The sequence below is a fragment of the Tachypleus tridentatus genome, chromosome 6, assembly GCF_004210375.1.
Source record: "Tachypleus tridentatus isolate NWPU-2018 chromosome 6, ASM421037v1, whole genome shotgun sequence".
NCBI lineage: Eukaryota > Metazoa > Arthropoda > Merostomata > Xiphosura > Limulidae > Tachypleus > Tachypleus tridentatus.
In genome coordinates, this window is record NC_134830.1 from 146,454,746 (window position 1) to 146,477,322 (window position 22,577).

Below are 22,577 nucleotides of genomic sequence, written 5' to 3' on the forward strand. Positions count from 1 at the left end.
GGTACAAATTAGATAGAAGTTTAAAATACAGAATGAATGAACATAAACAAAATAAAAATATTTTATTTCACCATTAGAAGAAGTATAAATGAAAGACCACACATGATTCAGTAGGGAAAAATGTTAGTTAAACACCAATTTTTTCAATAAAAGAATATACATAGATCTCTTCATACAAGTCAAATGCAGGTAAACTTAAAATATTAAATTATGGACCTGGAAGAAATGTTGTGCTTCATCAGATGTGATGAAATTTTTTAATAGTAAATTGTATTTGGTGATATTTTATAAAAGTGGAAATAAGTCTTGATTTTTGCATAACTTTCGATTCTGAAGATTATGCAACTGAAAGGATTCTTAGCACATCATCATTACAGGAACTTACGTCTAATTGCTACAAAGTACATGAAATGTGTTAATTCTCACACTACGATAGCACATTTTTCGGGTCAAGATGTTTAATAATTGCTTGAATTAAGGACCTGGTAGCTAACTTCACCAGTAGAGTATCTCAAAACACATGGGAGAATAGAGTTATCCTTACTCATTCTGCTCTTGTCAATACCATTAAGGAAGTACTTATAAACAAATAGTTCCTACCGAGTTAGAAACCTTCACCTGGATGAATCAGATTTATTTCAATAAAATAGAAATCATTTCATTGTAAAGAATGTTTATGTGAGCAAAAATGGTTTTAGTTTAAAAGACTTGTGAAACACACATCAATCTGAGAAACAGAAATGTGTATCCTTGTGACTTAAGTCTGGAATTTTTAAAATTTATTTTGGTCCAAATATTTCCTGAAGTTAAATTTTGATAACATTAAACACTTTTCAGTAAATGTCAAAAGAGAAATATGTATTTTAATTTAAATTCCTTGTTTTATATGTACAAGAATTAAAATATTTTGATCATTTATACATATATATATATAAACTATACTCAACACAGCCTATTCTGTTCAGCAATCACTGCATTGATATTTCAAAATTTGTGAAGGCCAGATGTTACATGAGAGAACACATCAGGTCAAAGTTTCCATTTCTATTTTTTACAACAATATTGTAAGGTAGTATTTATTTTTACAACATATGTACATACTCTTGATAGAATATGAAAAGAAAAATTTTGACAGAAGTTTTAGCAATGTAAACATATACTATACATTAGTTTCTTAGTTACTTTTACCACAGAACTCCATTTTGATTGATGAAATATTCAAAGAGATTGATTGGTATGTGCATTGTGGTTTGGTTTGTTTTGAATTTTGCGCAAAGCTACACGAGGGCTATCTGCGCTAGCCATCCTTAATTTAGCAGTGTGAGACTAGAGGGAGAACAGCTAGTCATCACCATCCACCACCAATTCTTAGGCTGCTCTTTTAGTAATGAATAGTGGGATTGACCATCACATTATAACACCCTCACGGTTTAACGCCTTAACAATCTGGCCATGCCGGGACAGAATTGTGTCTGTAACAGAAAAGGGATATTACTGAACTTTGTCTTAAACCAGGATACATGAGTGATATGTGTATAGAGTGGAACAGGAATATTACTAAATTCCCATTACTGTGATATACCAGTCCTGAATACCCACTTTTAGTAGCATATCCCTTAACATCACATTTTCCAGCCCTGGTATACTGATGTGTCAACTGTAAGTTTATTGATTTACAGTGCTATAAAACAATGTTTGATACCTGTGGTGAACACACCACAAATAGCATATTGTATAATTTTAGATTTTTTTCAACTAAAGAAAACTCCACCTTTTTTTTTTTCTGATATTACTCCTGTCTCAGATATTTTGTAGCCCTCCATTTTTGCTTTTGTGCAGCAGAGTCTCTACCTCTGAGATTCTACTTTTATTTTGGTGTGACCCTTCTCTTTGAGATGACATAGAACAAGTTTACATCAACAACATTTCTGTATTGTCATTAACATCACCATAATATGGAAATCAACTATGAGAAGAATAATTATGGTATTTTCAGTTTAAATTTCATATATTATTAAGATATTAGAAAGTTTGAACTTATAATCTGATGTTTACTGTATTATTTAAATTTGTAAAAAGTCCTTAAGTTATGGCCTGATATTTAAAATGTTGAGCAAAGAATGTAGCAGTTCAGATGCTTTAAACACACTCCGTACCTTATAAAAGCTAATAGTGCTCTTGTTTGTTTGATTTTATTCTCCCATACATGAAATGAACAGGACCAGCTGAAGTTTTCCCAAATTTAATGATATTGGGTTCTGCCCATTTTGAAGGATGTCTTAGAAGAATGAATCAGCACCAAGACCAATACATGTGAAGACATCAGTATAGCCTAATCGAAAGACATGTATGAAGATAAAAGTATCATCCACATTAATGACAGAAGAATCACACGATGACAAAAATATCACATCAACATGAAGGTTTTTTCTTTCGTAAAAGATGAGCCACTGTGAAGACTTTTTATAAATATTAAATAAGATGGACATGAGAGATACTGGATTAGCTAAGACGTAAAGAAAGTTTTCCCATAGGTCAGACCCGTGTGAATATAATGTAATCAACCATAGGAGAATCACACAAAGAATAAAGGATGACCAACAGATCACATATACAAAAGACATTTCTGTGAGTTGCAGGTGAGCCATGAGTGAATTCCTTTAGAAATGTCCAAAATAACACAGATGGTTGAGAAATGGGATTAGCCCCAGATATGATGTGTGAAAAGTTATACAGTGGGCCACTTACGAATTGCCCACTACAAGGAATACGGCCCCGAGTAACTATTATTGTAAAGACATCCATTATTTTAAGTTTATGTGATTTTTAACCTATCAAATAAGCAAGCTGCTCCAGTATTATTGAGGCAACAACATCTTTGTCGACTGACGGTACTGCACAAACAATATTCTATCTACATAACCTAATAAGGCTAGTATTGTCGAAGGAAATTGTAAAGCGAACCTACATAAGTATTATATTTGTTTTCATCTCAGCTTCAGTCTGAAATCTTAGAGCAGTTTCATTATTGTTTATTACATCTAATTTTCTTGAGTTGGAACTCTAACCACTGTATTTATCCAGGTGACGTGTCTTGCACCCTGCGAAACGTGTGATTGCTACTTTTAACCATAAAAAACAAAACAAAACACAATTTATTTTATAATCATTGTTGTTGGTGAGTCTTTTTTATTTCACAATGTTTTAACAGTTCTTGACGTCACTCGCGCAACAATACTTTGTGTGCATAGTAGCAATGGTATTTTACTTAGAAAGGAATAAAAAAAACTGACCTAAAATGTACAGTGAAGACAAGAAGGACTAGTTATGGCTATTTTTACGGAATTTTTCTATAGTTACGTTAGTTTAATGCTTGTTTCAGGGAGTGAAGTAGTCAAAATTGAACGTGGTTCTACTCTCACACTTTTGTGCTCAAATGAAAATTACTTGGTATACGAATCTTTGTGAAATAGTGAGTAGCACTGAGAAGCGAAAGTAAGGGAAAGAGGGCGAATTAGTGTTAACAGATAAACAGTTTGAAGATTCTGGAAGATACAAATGGGGAAATAATGAAGGAGAGCACAAACATGATACCACAGGTTACTTTAATTGCAAAAATAATGATGGCAGTTAAAAGAACGTAATATATTTAACCAATACTTATTGCAACAAAATGTCCAATAAATTATTAATATTTAAAGAAATTATTGGCCCGGCATGGCCAAGCGCGTTAAGGCGGGCGACTTGTAATCCAAGGGACGCGGGTTCGCATCCCCGTCGCGCCAAACATGCTCGTCCTTTCAGCCATGGGGGCGTTATAATGTAACGGTCAATCCCACTATTCGTTGGTAAAAGAGTAGCCAAGAGTTGGCGGTGGGTGATGATGACTAGCTGCCTTCCCTCTAGTCTTACACTGCAAAATTAGGGGTGGCTCGCACAGATAGCCCTCGAGTAGCTTTGTGCGAAATTCAAAAACAAACAAACAAGACTTTTATTTTTCACCCACCATGAGTATTTACTATAAAATAATTGCTATTGCTGATGTATACAAAAGATTTTTAATATTACGAAAATAGTATCACTTTTCTCTTAAGTATTTGCCATATACTTTGTGTTTTTTTTATTTATTTCATAATAAATGAAATTTAATTTAATGAAATGAAATCAAATGAAATGGAAATTTCATTTAAATACAAATTTATTAGCCTAATATTAATAACCTTTCAAGTTGCTCTGGGGCCTATTAGGCCCCACTTTTCGTAGGAGTGTTAAAACGTATAATTTAACTTTCATTTGTTTCAAGAATTTTTCTTTTGCACCGATCCTAGAGAAACCTTATATTCCAGCGGTAACAGTGAAGGTGCTGATAGAGATTAACGCTTTGTTAATATTTTTTCCAGTGTATGCTCCAGTGAAAAACCTCGCCTGCACTCGAGGATACAGAAAAAATGCTGACAGGTGTTGTAAGTATATGGTTTGTTTTAAATTTCTTGCAAAGCTGAATAAGGGCTATCTATGCTAGCCGTCCCTAATTTTGCAGTTTAAGACTAGAGTCGAAGTTAGTTTAATTAATTGTGTCATACTGAACTGTATAGTAAGTTAAAAAATAGTGAGATTTTTGTTGACTGAAATAATCCTACTAGTGAGGAGCTCAAATAACGTAATAGTTGTTATTTTTCTAGGTATCACTTTAACGCCCCCTACTAGTACAGCGGTATGTCTCCGGATTTACAACGCTAAAATCAGGGGTTCGAATCCCCTCGGTGGGCTGAGCAGATAGCCCTTTGTGGCTTTGCTATACGAAAACACACACAAACACACATGTATCAGTTTAAACTGTAGAAAATACATGAATAAATTGTCGAATTTTAAACATTATCAATTTTAGGTATGAAATTGCATTATGAATGTAAGAAATATGCTTATTCACTTAACATATTAACTCTAGATTATCGTTGAACATAAAGAATTGTACCTCTTTTCCGTTATTATTATCTTCCATTCGAAATCTGTTTTCGGTTTTACGTAATCGATACGATATGTAAACCGAATTTACATACGACATTCTCTCTCAAGATCAAACTGAAGTGGTTCTCGAGTTTACGTTCCCCTCTGCTTCAACACCTGCAGTTACAAAATATCCTGTGTGGGTGAAAGACGTATCAGTTATTTTGATCTGTTTTATTGCTTTATGGTAAGTTTGTGTTATCTTCCAGTTTTTTACAATTAATGTATGTGGAACACAAGAATTAATCATTTGATCATATTGGGATGGGAGAGCATCTGGCCTCAATACCCAATTATGTTTAAACTGGACATTGGAATTGGGTGTTCAGTTACAGCGCTACCACATTTGAAAATGCCATGTGTGTTGAGTGGCCCTTTGATATATAACAGGATTGGCCAAACTTGCTTGACGTAAGAACCACATATGATAAACTTCAGATGTTTGAAAACCACCAGACATGAACAAATATTACACACACGTTTTTATTGTTACTTGCACATTTTGTTACATGCATTTTATATAAATATTTAAAAAACACATGCACGTAAAAATATTTATTCATGTATGTATTTTCTAAACTGTTAATTTGTATTAGTTACAAGAATCATAAAGTACACTTACACATTAACTCTCTGTAAATTTCGTTTCCCGCAACACAGCCACACACAACATAATGACGCCCACTAACACTAACATTGTCAGCACCGGCTTGCACGATTACCGATTCTCCAGTACAATTCCTCTATAATCTTTACGGATCCAAAAATTCTTTAATTTCTGACTCAAATATAGTTTTAAAATTAGGATTTAATTTGTTAAATATATTTACCTATGATGAATATTAACCTTACGTTTTAATCCAGTGAGCTCTCGGTTTATATCCGATACATAATTATAAAGCTTGAACATTTCTATTTAACTTTTATATTTATTGTGATGGAAGGAGCTCAGCAAACATATTTCCGCGAGCCACACACGATATGGAAAAGAGCCGCAATTTGACCACACTTTGTATATAACGTGTGAAAATACCAGTGTGAACCTACTTAGGTTAAATATGTTTAATTAAAGTAACGAATAAGGAGGAAACAAGTTGGTATTTAAAGTTATTACTTCTTATCGAACATCCATATGATGATTTTTTTCAAGTATTTATGTGGATTTTTAAAAGTGAAAAAACAACAAAACAGATAGCTATTTAGAACCATTAGTTATTAGTATTGTGTTTATATTGGAAATTGAAGGGAAGAAAATAACGTTTTGTTACTTCTCGTTTTGTTGTACAAGATTCTTATTTATGTTACTTTCAATAAATTTTGGTTACTTTGCCAACAATACTGTTAGAAATATCTGCCTTCATGTGAGATAGTAAATTCATATATCTCCTTTCATATCAGATATTGTGTTGATACTACTCACTTTAGGCTAGGTATTAATTTGGGGTCACTGTCTTCAACTATGTGATTCTTGATTACTTAAACATAAGAGTGCTTTTACAGTTATATCTGTAGCGAGATCCAATTTATGAAAAAACGCGTTACCCATTATCCCTAGCGTACTTTATAAGAATGTGTGTTTTAGTGGTCTTGAAACGCGTATTTTTGTAATGATTTTACAGCTTCCTTTTTGTTTTCTCTACCGAGTTGAAAAACACTGAAGCGAACGGAAATATCTAGAAGACAGATATCCTGGTGCTAAAAATATGCCTCCTGGAGAAGAAGATATTTTAAAGTTTTTTTCAATTTGTTGAAATTTAGTTTTTCATAGAACAATTCTGTTAAAACCGTTGAGGTTTTCTGCTTTCATAGAACTGTTCTGTTATATTCTTAGAACTGTATTATTTAATTTATAGAATTGTAGTAATTTTAAAGAAATGTTCTATTTAAACTATTGAAATATTCTACTTTCATGTAACTCTTCTTCTTAAGATATTTCAATTTCGTAGAACTGTTCTATTTAAACTATTTAAATATGTGTTTTTTGAGAGAACTGTTCTCCTCAAGCTATTAAGACGTTGTACTTTTAAAGAACTATTTTACTGAAAGTGTTGAGGTGTTGTACTTTAATAGAACTGTTCTTTTTAAACTGTTAAGATGTTCTACTTTCATAGAACTGTTCTACATAAATATTGAGTTTTAATACTTTAAAAGAACTGTTCTGTATTAATTATTAAAATGCATTGTGTTAATAGAACAGTTCAATTTAAACATTGAACTGTTGTAATTTCAAATAACTGTTCTATTTAAACTGTTGAGATGCAATTTTTGATACAACCGTACAAATTGAACTTGGAAGATTTTGTACTTTCGTAGAACTGTTGCATTGAGTTTTTCAAAATTTAGTTTTCGATAGAATTGTTACCTTTAAACCTTTAAGATGTTGTAGTTTCATAGTACGGTTCTATTTAAACCTTTAATATATAATACTTTTAGAGAACTGTTCTATTTAAGCTATTCAGGTGTAGTAAATTAAAAAAGAAATGTTCCATTTGAACAGCAGAGGTGTAGTACTTTCGTAAAAATGTTCTATTTAAACCATTAAAATGTTGTACTTCTTTAGAACCGTACAAGAGAAGCTTTTGAACTCTAGAACATTCATAGAACTGTTCTGTTTAAACTGTTGAGATGTAATTTTTTGATAGATATGTTCTATTTAACTGTTTAAGATGTAGTTCCTTTCTTGAAGTTTTCTTTTTATAATTTTCACGTGTAGTACTTTCTTAGAAGTGTTCTATATAAATAGCTGTGGTGTGATATTTTGATATGTGTATTACTTTTATAGAACTCTTCTCTTTAGACTGTACAAGTGTAATTTTTTAATAAGCCAGTTCTTCATAAACCGTTAGGAATGATGCTTTCATAGATCTGTTCCATTTAGAGTGTTGAGCTGCACAACTTTCACAGAACTTTTCCATTTAAACTGTTCAGGTGTTATGATTTATAATGTATATTCTATTTAAACCATTAAGATGTCGTACTTTCACAGAAATGTTCTAGGTAATCATTTGATTTGTACGAACACACAGAACTGTTTGATTGAAACTCTTGAGAAGTAAATTTTTGATAGAACATTCTTTTCTAAAAGGTTATGTGTTCTGTTATTGAACTGTTCTGTTCATTTTCTTTTAATATAGTTTTTGATAGAAATGTGCGATTTAAACTTTTAAGATTAACTTTTTTAGAACTTTCAATTTATATATTTTTGATGTGATGATTTTATAAAACAAAGTTTCTCAAAATATTCATGTGTAGTAATTTTATAGAAGTATTTCAAATAAGTAGATGAGGTTTTCTACATTTTAAGAAGTTTCATTTTAAAACCGTCTATGTGTATTTCTTTCATTGAACTGTTCTCTTTAGACTGTTGAGATGTAATTTCTTCTTAGGCCAATTCTATTTAAAGGGTTAAGTATGGTACCTTTATGAAACTTCTCCTGATAGACTGTTGAGGGGTAGTACTTTCATAAAAATGTTTTATTTAAACCATTAAGTTTTTGTACTTCTTTAGAACCGTTAGAGACAAACTTTTGAACTCTAGAACATTCATAGAACTATTTAAACTGTTTAGATGTAATTTTTTGGTAGATCTGTTCTATTTAACTCTTTAAGATGTAGTGCTTTTCTTGAAGTCTTCTTTTTATACTATTCAGGTGTAGTGCTTTTTTAGAAGTGTTCTTCCTAAACAACTGTGGTGTGTTATTTTCATATGTGTATTACTTTAATATAACTGTCCTCTTTAGACTGCAGAGGTGTAATTTTTTGATACGCCAGATCTATTTAAACCGTAAGGTATGATACTTTGATAGATCCGTTCCATTTAGAGTGTTGAGCTCCTGTCCTTTCACAGAACTTTTGCATTTAAACTATTTAGGTTAGTGCTTTACCTTGTATATTCTACTTAAACCGTTGAGATATCGTACTTTCAGAGAAATGTTCTAGGCAAATATTTGAACTGTACGAACACAAAGAACTGTATGTTTGAAACTCTTGAGATGTAAATTTCTGAAAGAACTCTCTTTTCTAAAAGATTATGTGTTCTTTTATTGAACTGATCTGTTCAATTTCTTAAAATATAGTTTTTGATAGAAATGTTCTGTTTAAATTCTTAAGATGTACTTTTTTAGAACTTTCAATTTAAATATTTTTGATAAGATGATTTTATAAATCAAATTTTCTCAAAATATTCAGGTGTAGTAATTTTATAGAAGTATTTCAAAAAAGTAGATGAGGTTTTGTACATTCTAAGAAGTTTCATTTTAAAACCGTCTATGTGTATTTCTTTCATTGAACTGTTCTATTTAGACTGTTGACATGTAATTTCTTGTTAGGCCAATTCTATTTAAAGCATTAAGTGTGTTACCTATATGGATTTGCTCCTGATAGACTGTTGAGGGGTAGTACTTTCATAAAAATGTTTTATTTAAACCATTAAGTTCTTGTACTTCTTTAGAACCGTTCTAGACAAACCTTTGAACTGTAGAACATTCATAGAACTGTTTAAACTGTTTAGATGTAATTTTTTGATAGATCTGTTCTATTTAACTGTTTAAGATGTAGTGCTTTTCTTGAAGTCTTCTTTTTATACTATTCAGGTGTAGTACTTTTTTAGAAGTGTTCTTCCTAAACAGCTGTAGTGTGTTATTTTCGTATGTGTATTACTTTAATATAACTGTCCTCTTTAGACTGCCAGAGGTGTAATTTTTTGATACGCCAGATCTATTTAAACCGTAAGGTATGATACTTTGATAGATCCGTTCCATTTAGAGTGTTGAGCTCCTGTCCTTTCACAGAACTTTTGCATTTAAACTATTTAGGTTAGTGCTTTACCTTGTATATTCTACTTAAACCGTTGAGATATCGTACTTTCAGAGAAATGTTCTAGGCAAATATTTGAACTGTACGAACACAAAGAACTGTATGTTTGAAACTCTTGAGATGTAAATTTATGAAAGAACTCTCTTTTCTAAAAGATTATGTGTTCTTTTATTGAACTGATCTCTTCAATTTCTTAAAATATAGTTTTTGATAGAAATGTTCTGTTTAAATTCTTAAGATGTACTTTTTTAGAACTTTCAATTTAAATATTTTTGATAAGATGATTTTATAAATCAAATTTTCTCAAAATATTCAGGTGTAGTAATTTTATAGAAGTATTTCAAAAAAGTAGATGAGGTTTTGTACATTCTAAGAAGTTTCATTTTAAAACCGTCTATGTGTATTTCTTTCATTCAACTGTTCTATTTAGACTGTTGACATGTAATTTCTTGTTAGGCCAATTCTATTTAAAGCATTAAGTGTGTTACCTATATGGATTTGCTCCTGATAGACTGTTGAGGGGTAGTACTTTCATAAAAATGTTTTATTTAAACCATTAAGTTCTTGTACTTCTTTAGAACCGTTCTAGACAAACCTTTGAACTGTAGAACATTCATAGAACTGTTTAAACTGTTTAGATGTAATTTTTTGATAGATCTGTTCTATTTAACTGTTTAAGATGTAGTGCTTTTCTTGAAGTCTTCTTTTATACTATTCAGGTGTAGTACTTTTTTAGAAGTGTTCTTCCTAAACAGCTGTAGTGTGTTATTTTCGTATGTGTATTACTTTAATATAACTGTCCTCTTTAGACTGCAGAGGTGTAATTTTTTGATACGCCAGATCTATTTAAACCGTAAGGTATGATACTTTGATAGATCCGTACCATTTCGAGTGTTGAGCTCCTGTCCTTTCACAGAACTTTTTCATTTAAACTATTTAGGTTAGTTCCTTACCTTGTATATTCTACTTAAACCGTTGAGATATCGTACTTTCACAGAAATGTTCTAGGCAAATATTTGAACTGTACGAACACACAGAACTGTATGTTTGAAACTCTTGAGATGTAAATTTCTGAAAGAACTCTCTTTTCTAAAAGGTTATGTGTTCTTTTATTGAACTGATCTGTTCAATTTCTTAAAATATAGTTTTTGATAGAAATGTTCTGTTTAAACTCTTAAGATGTACTTTTTTAGAACTTTGAATTTAAATATTTTTGATAAGATGATTTTATAAATCAAAGTTTCTCAAAATATTCATGTGTAGTAATTTTATAGAAGTATTTCAAATAAGTAGATGAGGTTTTGTACGTTCTAAGAAGTTTCATTTTAAAACCGTCTATGTGTATTTCTTTCATTGAGATGTTCTATTTGGACTGTTGACATGTAATTTCTTCTTAGGCTAATTCTATTTAAAGGGTTAAGTATGGTACCTTTATGGAACTGCTTCTGATAGACTGTTGAGGGGTAGTACTTTCATAAAAATGTTTGATTTAAACCATTAAGTTTTTGTACTTCTTTTGAACCATTCCAGACAAACTTTTGAACTCTAGAACATTCATAGAACTGTTCTGTTTAAACTGTTGGGATGTAATTTTTTGATAGATATGTTCTATTTAACTGTTTAAGATGTAGTTCCTTTCTTGAAGTTTTCTTTTTATAATTTTCACGTGTAGTACTTTCTTAGAAGTGTTCTATATAAATAGCTGTGGTGTGTTATTTTGATATGTGTATTACTTTATAGAACTCTTCTCTTTAGACTGTACAAGTGTAATTTTTTAATAAGCCAGTTCTACATAAACCGTTAGGAATGATGCTTTCATAGATCTGTTCCATTTAGAGTGTTGAGCTGCACAACTTTCACAGAACTTTTCCATTTAAACTGTTCAGGTGTTATGATTTATAATGTATATTCTACTTAAACCATTAAGATGTCGTAATTTCACAGAAATGTTCTAGGTAAACATTTGATTTGTACGAACACACAGAACTGTTTGATTGAAACTCTTGAGAAGTAAATTTTTTGATAGAACATTCTTTTCTAAAAGGTTATGTCTTCTGTTATTGAACTGTTCTTTTCATTTTCTTATAATATAGTTTTTGATAGAAATGTGCGATTTAAGCTCTTAAATGTACTTTCTTAGAACTTTCTATTTAAACATTTTTGATGTTGTTTTATAAAACCAATTTTTTGAAAGTATTCAGGTGTAGTAATGTCATAGAAGTATATCAGATAAGTAGATGACTTTTTGTACCTGCTAAGAAGTTTCATTTTAAAACCGTCTATGTGTATTTCTTTCATTGAGATGTTCTATTTGGACTGTTGACATGTAATTTCTTCTTAGGCCAATTCTATTTAAAGGGTTAAGTATGGTACCTTTATGGAACTGCTCCTGATAGACTGTTGAGGGGTAGTACTTTCATAAAAATGTTTTATTTAAACCATTAAGTTCTTGTACTTCTTTAGAACCGTTCTAGACAAACGTTTGAACTGTAGAACATTCATAGAACTGTTTAAACTGTTTAGATGTAATTTTTTCATAGATCTGTTCTATTTAACTGTTTAAGATGTAGTGCTTTTCTTGAAGTCTTCTTTTTATACTATTCAGGTGTAGTACTTTTTTAGAAGTGTTCTTCCTAAACAGCTGTAGTGTGTTATTTTCGTATGTGTATTACTTTAATATAACTGTCCTCTTTAGACTGAAGAGGTGTAATTTTTTGATACGCCAGATCTATTTAAACCGTAAGGTATGATACTTTGATAGATCCGTACCATTTCGAGTGTTGAGCTCCTGTCCTTTCACAGAACTTTTTCATTTAAACTATTTAGGTTAGTTCCTTACCTTGTATATTCTACTTAAACCGTTGAGATATCGTACTTTCACAGAAATGTTCTAGGCAAATATTTGAACTGTACGAACACACAGAACTGTATGTTTGAAACTCTTGAGATGTAAATTTCTGAAAGAACTCTCTTTTCTAAAAGGTTATGTGTTCTTTTATTGAACTGATCTGTTCAATTTCTTAAAATATAGTTTTTGATAGAAATGTTCTGTTTAAACTCTTAAGATGTACTTTTTTAGAACTTTGAATTTAAATATTTTTGATAAGATGATTTTATAAATCAAAGTTTCTCAAAATATTCATGTGTAGTAATTTTATAGAAGTATTTCAAATAAGTAGATGAGGTTTTGTACGTTCTAAGAAGTTTCATTTTAAAACCGTCTATGTGTATTTCTTTCATTGAGATGTTCTATTTGGACTGTTGACATGTAATTTCTTCTTAGGCTAATTCTATTTAAAGGGTTAAGTATGGTACCTTTATGGAACTGCTCCTGATAGACTGTTGAGGGGTAGTACTTTCATAAAATGTTTGATTTAAACCATTAAGTTTTTGTACTTCTTTTGAACCGTTCCAGACAAACTTTTGAACTCTAGAACATTCATAGAACTGTTCTGTTTAAACTGTTGGGATGTAATTTTTTGATAGATATGTTCTATTTAACTGTTTAAGATGTAGTTCCTTTCTTGAAGTTTTCTTTTTATAATTTTCACGTGTAGTACTTTCTTAGAAGTGTTCTATATAAATAGCTGTGGTGTGATATTTTGATATGTGTATTACTTTTATAGAACTCTTCTCTTTAGACTGTACAAGTGTAATTTTTTAATAAGCCAGTTCTACATAAACCGTTAGGAATGATGCTTTCATAGATCTGTTCCATTTAGAGTGTTGAGCTGCACAACTTTCACAGAACTTTTCCATTTAAACTGTTCAGGTGTTATGATTTATAATGTATATTCTACTTAAACCATTAAGATGTCGTAATTTCACAGAAATGTTCTAGGTAAACATTTGATTTGTACGAACACACAGAACTGTTTGATTGAAACTCTTGAGAAGTAAATTTTTGATAGAACATTCTTTTCTAAAAGGTTATGTCTTCTGTTATTGAACTGTTCTTTTCATTTTCTTATAATATAGTTTTTGATAGAAATGTGCGATTTAAGCTCTTAAATGTACTTTCTTAGAACTTTCTATTTAAACATTTTTGATGTTGTTTTATAAAACCAATTTTTTGAAAGTATTCAGGTGTAGTAATGTCATAGAAGTATATCAGATAAGTAGATGACTTTTTGTACCTGCTAAGAAGTTTCATTTTAAAACCGTCTATGTGTATTTCTTTCATTGAACTGTTCTATTTAGACTGTTGACATGTAATTTCTTCTTAGGCCAATTCTATTTAAAGCGTTAAGTATGTTACCTTTATGGATTTGCTCCTGATAGACTGTTGAGGGGTAGTACTTTCATAAAAATGTTTTATTTAAACCATTAAGTTCTTGTACTTCTTTAGAACCGTTCTAGACAAACGTTTGAACTGTAGAACATTCATAGAACTGTTTAAACTGTTTAGATGTAATTTTTTGATAGATCTGTTCTATTTAACTGTTTAAGATGTAGTGCTTTTCTTGAAGTCTTCTTTTTATACTATTCAGGTGTAGTACGTTTTTAGAAGTGTTCTTCCTAAACAGCTGTAGTGTGTTATTTTCGTATGTGTATTACTTTAATATAACTGTCCTCTTTAGACTGAAGAGGTGTAATTTTTTGATACGCCAGATCTATTTAAACCGTAAGGTATGATACTTTGATAGATCCGTACCATTTCGAGTGTTGAGCTCCTGTCCTTTCACAGAACTTTTTTTCATTTAAACTATTTAGGTTAGTTCCTTACCTTGTATATTCTACTTAAACCGTTGAGATATCGTACTTTCACAGAAATGTTCTAGGCAAATATTTGAACTGTACGAACACACAGAACTGTATGTTTGAAACTCTTGAGATGTAAATTTCTGAAAGAACTCTCTTTTCTAAAAGGTTATGTGTTCTTTTATTGAACTGATCTGTTCAATTTCTTAAAATATAGTTTTTGATAGAAATGTTCTGTTTAAACTCTTAAGATGTACTTTTTTAGAACTTTGAATTTAAATATTTTTGATAAGATGATTTTATAAATCAAAGTTTCTCAAAATATTCATGTGTAGTAATTTTATAGAAGTATTCCAAATAAGTAGATGAGGTTTTGTACGTTCTAAGAAGTTTCATTTTAAAACCGTCTATGTGTATTTCTTTCATTGAACTGTTCTATTTAGACTGTTGACATGTAATTTCTTCTTAGGCCAATTCTATTTAAAGCGTTAAGTATGTTACCTTTATGGATTTGCTCCTGATAGACTGTTGAGGGGTAGTACTTTCATAAAAATGTTTTATTTAAACCATTAAGTTCTTGTACTTCTTTAGAACCGTTCTAGACAAACGTTTGAATTCTAGAACATTCATAGAACTGTTTAAACTGTTTAGATGTAATTTTTTGATAGATCTGTTCTATTTAACTGTTTAAGATGTAGTTCCTTTCTTGAAGTTTTCTTTTTATAATTTTCACGTGTAGTACTTTCTTAGAAGTGTTCTATATAAATAGCTGTGGTGTGATATTTTGATATGTGTATTACTTTTAGAGAACTCTTCTCTTTAGACTGTACAAGTGTAATTTTTTAATAAGCCAGTTCTACATAAACCGTTAGGAATGATGCTTTCATAGATCTGTTCCATTTAGAGTGTTGAGCTGCACAACTTTCACAGAACATTTCCATTTAAACTGTTCAGGTGTTATGATTTATAATGTATATTCTACTTAAACCATTAAGATGTCGTAATTTCATAGAAATGTTCTAGGTAAACATTTGATTTGTACGAACACACAGAACTGTTTGATTGAAACTCTTGAGAAGTAAATTTTGATAGAACATTCTTTTCTAAAAGGTTATGTCTTCTGTTATTGAACTGTTCTTTTCATTTTCTTATAATATAGTTTTTGATAGAAATGTGCGATTTAAGCTCTTAAATGTACTTTCTTAGAACTTTCTATTTAAACATTTTTGATGTTGTTTTATAAAACCAATTTTTTGAAAGTATTCAGGTGTAGTAATGTCATAGAAGTATATCAGATAAGTAGATGACTTTTTGTACCTGCTAAGAAGTTTCATTTTAAAACCGTCTATGTGTATTTCTTTCATTGAACTGTTCTATTTAGACTGTTGACATGTAATTTCTTCTTAGGCCAATTCTATTTAAAGCGTTAAGTATGTTACCTTTATGGATTTGCTCCTGATAGACTGTTGAGGGGTAGTACTTTCATAAAAATGTTTTATTTAAACCATTAAGTTCTTGTACTTCTTTAGAACCGTTCTAGACAAACGTTTGAATTCTAGAACATTCATAGAACTGTTTAAACTGTTTAGATGTAATTTTTTGATAGATCTGTTCTATTTAACTGTTTAAGATGTAGTTCCTTTCTTGAAGTTTTCTTTTTATAATTTTCACGTGTAGTACTTTCTTAGAAGTGTTCTATATAAACAGCTGTAGTGTGTTATTTTCGTATGTGTATTACTTTAATATAACTGTCCTCTTTAGACTGAAGAGGTGTAATTTTTTGATACGCCAGATCTATTTAAACCGTAAGGTATGATACTTTGATAGATCCGTACCATTTCGAGTGTTGAGCTCCTGTCCTTTCACAGAACTTTTTCATTTAAACTATTTAGGTTAGTTCCTTACCTTGTATATTCTACTTAAACCGTTGAGATATCGTACTTTCACAGAAATGTTCTAGGCAAATATTTGAACTGTACGAACACACAGAACTGTATGTTTGAAACTCTTGAGATGTAAATTTCTGAAAGAACTCTCTTTTCTAAAAGGTTATGTGTTCTTTTATTGAACTGATCTGTTCAATTTCTTAAAATATAGTTTTTGATAGAAATGTTCTGTTTAAACTCTTAAGATGTACTTTTTTAGAACTTTGAATTTAAATATTTTTGATAAGATGATTTTATAAATCAAAGTTTCTCAAAATATTCATGTGTAGTAATTTTATAGAAGTATTCCAAATAAGTAGATGAGGTTTTGTACGTTCTAAGAAGTTTCATTTTAAAACCGTCTATGTGTATTTCTTTCATTGAGATGTTCTATTTGGACTGTTGACATGTAATTTCTTCTTAGGCTAATTCTATTTAAAGAGTTAAGTATGGTACCTTTATGGAACTGCTCCTGATAGACTGTTGAGGGGTAGTACTTTCATAAAAATGTTTGATTTAAACCATTAAGTTTTTGTACTTCTTTAGAACCGTTCTAGACAAACGTTTGAACTTTAGAACATTCATAGAACTGTTTAAACTGTTTAGATGTAATTTTTTGATAGATCTGTTCTATTTAACTGTTTAAGATGTAGTGCTTTTCTTGAAGTCTTCTTTTTATACTATTCAGGTGTAGTACTTTTTTAGAAGTGTTCTTCCTAAACAGCTGTAGTGTGTTATTTTCTTATGTGTATTACTTTAATATAACTGTCCTCTTTAGACTGAAGAGGTGTAATTTTTTGATACGCCAGATCTATTTAAACCGTAAGGTATGATACTTTGATAGATCCGTACCATTTCGAGTGTTGAGCTCCTGTCCTTTCACAGAACTTTTTCATTTAAACTATTTAGGTTAGTTCCTTACCTTGTATATTCTACTTAAACCGTTGAGATATCGTACTTTCACAGAAATGTTCTAGGCAAATATTTGAACTGTACGAACACACAGAACTGTATGTTTGAAACTCTTGAGATGTAAATTTCTGAAAGAACTCTCTTTTCTAAAAGGTTATGTGTTCTTTTATTGAACTGATCTGTTCAATTTCTTAAAATATAGTTTTGATAGAAATGTTCTGTTTAAACTCTTAAGATGTACTTTTTTAGAACTTTGAATTTAAATATTTTTGATAAGATGATTTTATAAATCAAAGTTTCTCAAAATATTCATGTGTAGTAATTTTATAGAAGTATTTCAAATAAGTAGATGAGGTTTTGTACGTTCTAAGAAGTTTCATTTTAAAACCGTCTATGTGTATTTCTTTCATTGAGATGTTCTATTTGGACTGTTGACATGTAATTTCTTCTTAGGCTAATTCTATTTAAAGGGTTAAGTATGGTACCTTTATGGAACTGCTCCTGATAGACTGTTGAGGGGTAGTACTTTCATAAAAATGTTTGATTTAAACCATTAAGTTTTTGTACTTCTTTTGAACCGTTCCAGACAAACTTTTGAACTCTAGAACATTCATAGAACTGTTCTGTTTAAACTGTTGGGATGTAATTTTTTGATAGATATGTTCTATTTAACTGTTTAAGATGTAGTTCCTTTCTTGAAGTTTTCTTTTTATAATTTTCACGTGTAGTACTTTCTTAGAAGTGTTCTATATAAATAGCTGTGGTGTGATATTTTGATATGTGTATTACTTTTATAGAACTCTTCTCTTTAGACTGTACAAGTGTAATTTTTTAATAAGCCAGTTCTACATAAACCGTTAGGAATGATGCTTTCATAGATCTGTTCCATTTAGAGTGTTGAGCTGCACAACTTTCACAGAACTTTTCCATTTAAACTGTTCAGGTGTTATGATTTATAATGTATATTCTACTTAAACCATTAAGATGTCGTAATTTCACAGAAATGTTCTAGGTAAACATTTGATTTGTACGAACACACAGAACTGTTTGATTGAAACTCTTGAGAAGTAAATTTTTGATAGAACATTCTTTTCTAAAAGGTTATGTCTTCTGTTATTGAACTGTTCTGTTCATTTTCTTATAATATAGTTTTGATAGAAATGTTCTGATTTAAACTCTTAAATGTACTTTCTTAGAACTTTCTATTTAAACATTTTTGATGTTGTTTTATAAAACCAATTTTTTGAAAGTATTCAGGTGTAGTAATGTCATAGAAGTATATCAGATAAGTAGATGACTTTTTGTACCTGCTAAGAAGTTTCATTTTAAAACCGTCTATGTGTATTTCTTTCATTGAACTGTTCTATTTAGACTGTTGACATGTAATTTCTTCTTAGGCCAATTCTATTTAAAGCGTTAAGTATGTTACCTTTATGGATTTGCTCCTGATAGACTGTTGAGGGGTAGTACTTTCATAAAAATGTTTTATTTAAACCATTAAGTTCTTGTACTTCTTTAGAACCGTTCTAGACAAACGTTTGAACTTTAGAACATTCATAGAACTGTTTAAACTGTTTAGATGTAATTTTTTGATAGATCTGTTCTATTTAACTGTTTAAGATGTAGTGCTTTTCTTGAAGTCTTCTTTTTATACTATTCAGGTGTAGTACTTTTTTAGAAGTGTTCTTCCTAAACAGCTGTAGTGTGTTATTTTCGTATGTGTATTACTTTAATATAACTGTCCTCTTTAGACTGAAGAGGTGTAATTTTTTGATACGCCAGATCTATTTAAACCGTAAGGTATGATACTTTGATAGATCCGTACCATTTCGAGTGTTGAGCTCCTGTTTTTTCACAGAACTTTTTCATTTAAACTATTTAGGTTAGTTCCTTACCTTGTATATTCTACTTAAACCGTTGAGATATCGTACTTTCACAGAAATGTTCTAGGCAAATATTTGAAGTGTACGAACACACAGAACTGTATGTTTGAAACTCTTGAGATGTAAATTTCTGAAAGAACTCTCTTTTCTAAAAGGTTATGTGTTCTTTTATTGAACTGATCTGTTCAATTTCTTAAAATATAGTTTTTGATAGAAATGTTCTGTTTAAACTCTTAAGATGTACTTTTTTAGAACTTTGAATTTAAATATTTTTGATAAGATGATTTTATAAATCAAAGTTTCTCAAAATATTCATGTGTAGTAATTTTATAGAAGTATTTCAAATAAGTAGATGAGGTTTTGTACGTTCTAAGAAGTTTCATTTTAAAACCGTCTATGTGTATTTCTTTCATTGAGATGTTCTATTTGGACTGTTGACATGTAATTTCTTCTTAGGCTAATTCTATTTAAAGAGTTAAGTATGGTACCTTTATGGAACTGCTCCTGATAGACTGTTGAGGGGTAGTACTTTCATAAAATGTTTGATTTAAACCATTAAGTTCTTGTACTTCTTTAGAACCGTTCCAGACAAACTTTTGAACTCTAGAACATTCATAGAAATGTTCTGTTTAATCTGTTGGGATGTAATTTTTTGATAGATATGTTCTATTTAACTGTTTAAGATGTAGTTCCTTTCTTGAAGTTTTCTTTTTTATAATTTTCACGTGTAGTACTTTCTTAGAAGTGTTCTATATAAACAGCTGTAGTGTTTTATTTTTGTATGTTTATTACTTTAATATAACTGTCCTCTTTAGACTGAAGAGGTGTAATTTTTTGATACGCCAGATCTATTTAAACCGTAAGGTATGATACTTTGATAGATCCGTACCATTTCGAGTGTTGAGCTCCTGTCCTTTCACAGAACTTTTTCATTTAAACTATTTAGGTTAGTTCCTTACCTTGTATATTCTACTTAAACCGTTGAGATATCGTACTTTCACAGAAATGTTCTAGGCAAATATTTGAAGTGTACGAACACACAGAACTGTATGTTTGAAACTCTTGAGATGTAAATTTCTGAAAGAACTCTCTTTTCTAAAAGGTTATGTGTTCTTTTATTGAACTGATCTGTTCAATTTCTTAAAATATAGTTTTGATAGAAATGTTCTGTTTAAACTCTTAAGATGTACTTTTTTAGAACTTTGAATTTAAATATTTTTGATAAGATGATTTTATAAATCAAAGTTTCTCAAAATATTCATGTGTAGTAATTTTATAGAAGTATTCCAAATAAGTAGATGAGGTTTTGTACGTTCTAAGAAGTTTCATTTTAAAACCGTCTATGTGTATTTCTTTCATTGAGATGTTCTATTTGGACTGTTGACATGTAATTTCTTCTTAGGCCAATTCTATTTAAAGCGTTAAGTATGTTACCTTTATGGATTTGCTCCTGATAGACTGTTGAGGGGTAGTACTTTCATAAAAATGTTTTATTTAAACCATTAAGTTCTTGTACTTCTTTAGAACCGTTCTAGACAAACGTTTGAATTCTAGAACATTCATAGAACTGTTTAAACTGTTTAGATGTAATTTTTTGATAGATCTGTTCTATTTAACTGTTTAAGATGTAGTGCTTTTCTTGAAGTCTTCTTTTATACTATTCAGGTGTAGTACTTTTTTAGAAGTGTTCTTCCTAAACAGCTGTAGTGTGTTATTTTCGTATGTGTATTACTTTAATATAACTGTCTTCTTTACACTGAAGAGGTGTAATTTTTTGATACGCCAGATCTATTTAAACCGTAACGTATGATACTTTGATAGATCCGTACCATTTCGAGTGTTGAGCTCCTGTCCTTTCACAGAACTTTTTCATTTAAACTATTTAGGTTAGTTCCTTACCTTGTATATTCTACTTAAACCGTTGAGATATCGTACTTTCACAGAAATGTTCTAGGCAAATATTTGAAGTGTACGAACACACAGAACTGTATGTTTGAAACTCTTGAGATGTAAATTTCTGAAAGAACTCTCTTTTCTAAAAGGTTATGTGTTCTTTTATTGAACTGATCTGTTCAATTTCTTAAAATATAGTTTTTGATAGAAATGTTCTGTTTAAACTCTTAAGATGTACTTTTTTAGAACTTTGAATTTAAATATTTTTGATAAGATGATTTTATAAATCAAAGTTTCTCAAAATATTCATGTGTAGTAATTTTATAGAAGTATTCCAAATAAGTAGATGAGGTTTTGTACGTTCTAAGAAGTTTCATTTTAAAACCGTCTATGTGTATTTCTTTCATTGAGATGTTCTATTTGGACTATTGACATGTAATTTCATCTTAGGCCAATTCTATTGAAAGCGTTAAGTATGTTACCTTTATGGATTTGCTCCTGATAGACTGTTGAGGGGTAGTACTTTCATAAAAATGTTTTATTTAAACCATTAAGTTCTTGTATTTCTTTAGAACCGTTCTAGACAAACGTTTGAATTCTAGAACATTCATAGAACTGTTTAAACTGTTTAGATGTAATTTTTTGATAGATCTGTTCTATTTAACTGTTTAAGATGTAGTTCCTTTCTTGAAGTTTTCTTTTATAATTTTCACGTGTAGTACTTTCTTAGAAGTGTTCTATATAAACAGCTGTAGTGTGTTATTTTCGTATGTGTATTACTTTAATATAACTGTCCTCTTTAGACTGAAGAGGTGTAATTTTTTGATACGCCAGATCTATTTAAACCGTAAGGTATAATACTTTGATAGATCCGTTCCATTTCGAGTGTTGAGCTCCTGTCCTTTCACAGAACTTTTCATTTAAACTATTTAGGTTAGTTCCTTACCTTGTATATTCTACTTAAACCGTTGAGATATCGTACTTTCACAGAAATGTTCTAGGCAAATATTTGAACTGTACGAACACACAGAACTGTATGTTTGAAACTCTTGAGATGTAAATTTCTGAAAGAACTCTCTTTTCTAAAAGGTTATGTGTTCTTTTATTGAACTGATCTGTTCAATTTCTTAAAATATAGTTTTGATAGAAATGTTCTGTTTAAACTCTTAAGATGTACTTTTTAGAACTTTGAATTTAAATATTTTTGATAAGATGATTTTATAAATCAAAGTTTCTCAAAATATTCATGTGTAGTAATTTTATAGAAGTATTTCAAATAAGTAGATGAGGTTTTGTACGTTCTAAGAAGTTTCATTTTAAAACCGTCTATGTGTATTTCTTTCATTGAGATGTTCTATTTGGACTGTTGACATGTAATTTCTTCTTAGGCTAATTCTATTTAAAGAGTTAAGTATGGTACCTTTATGGAACTGCTCCTGAT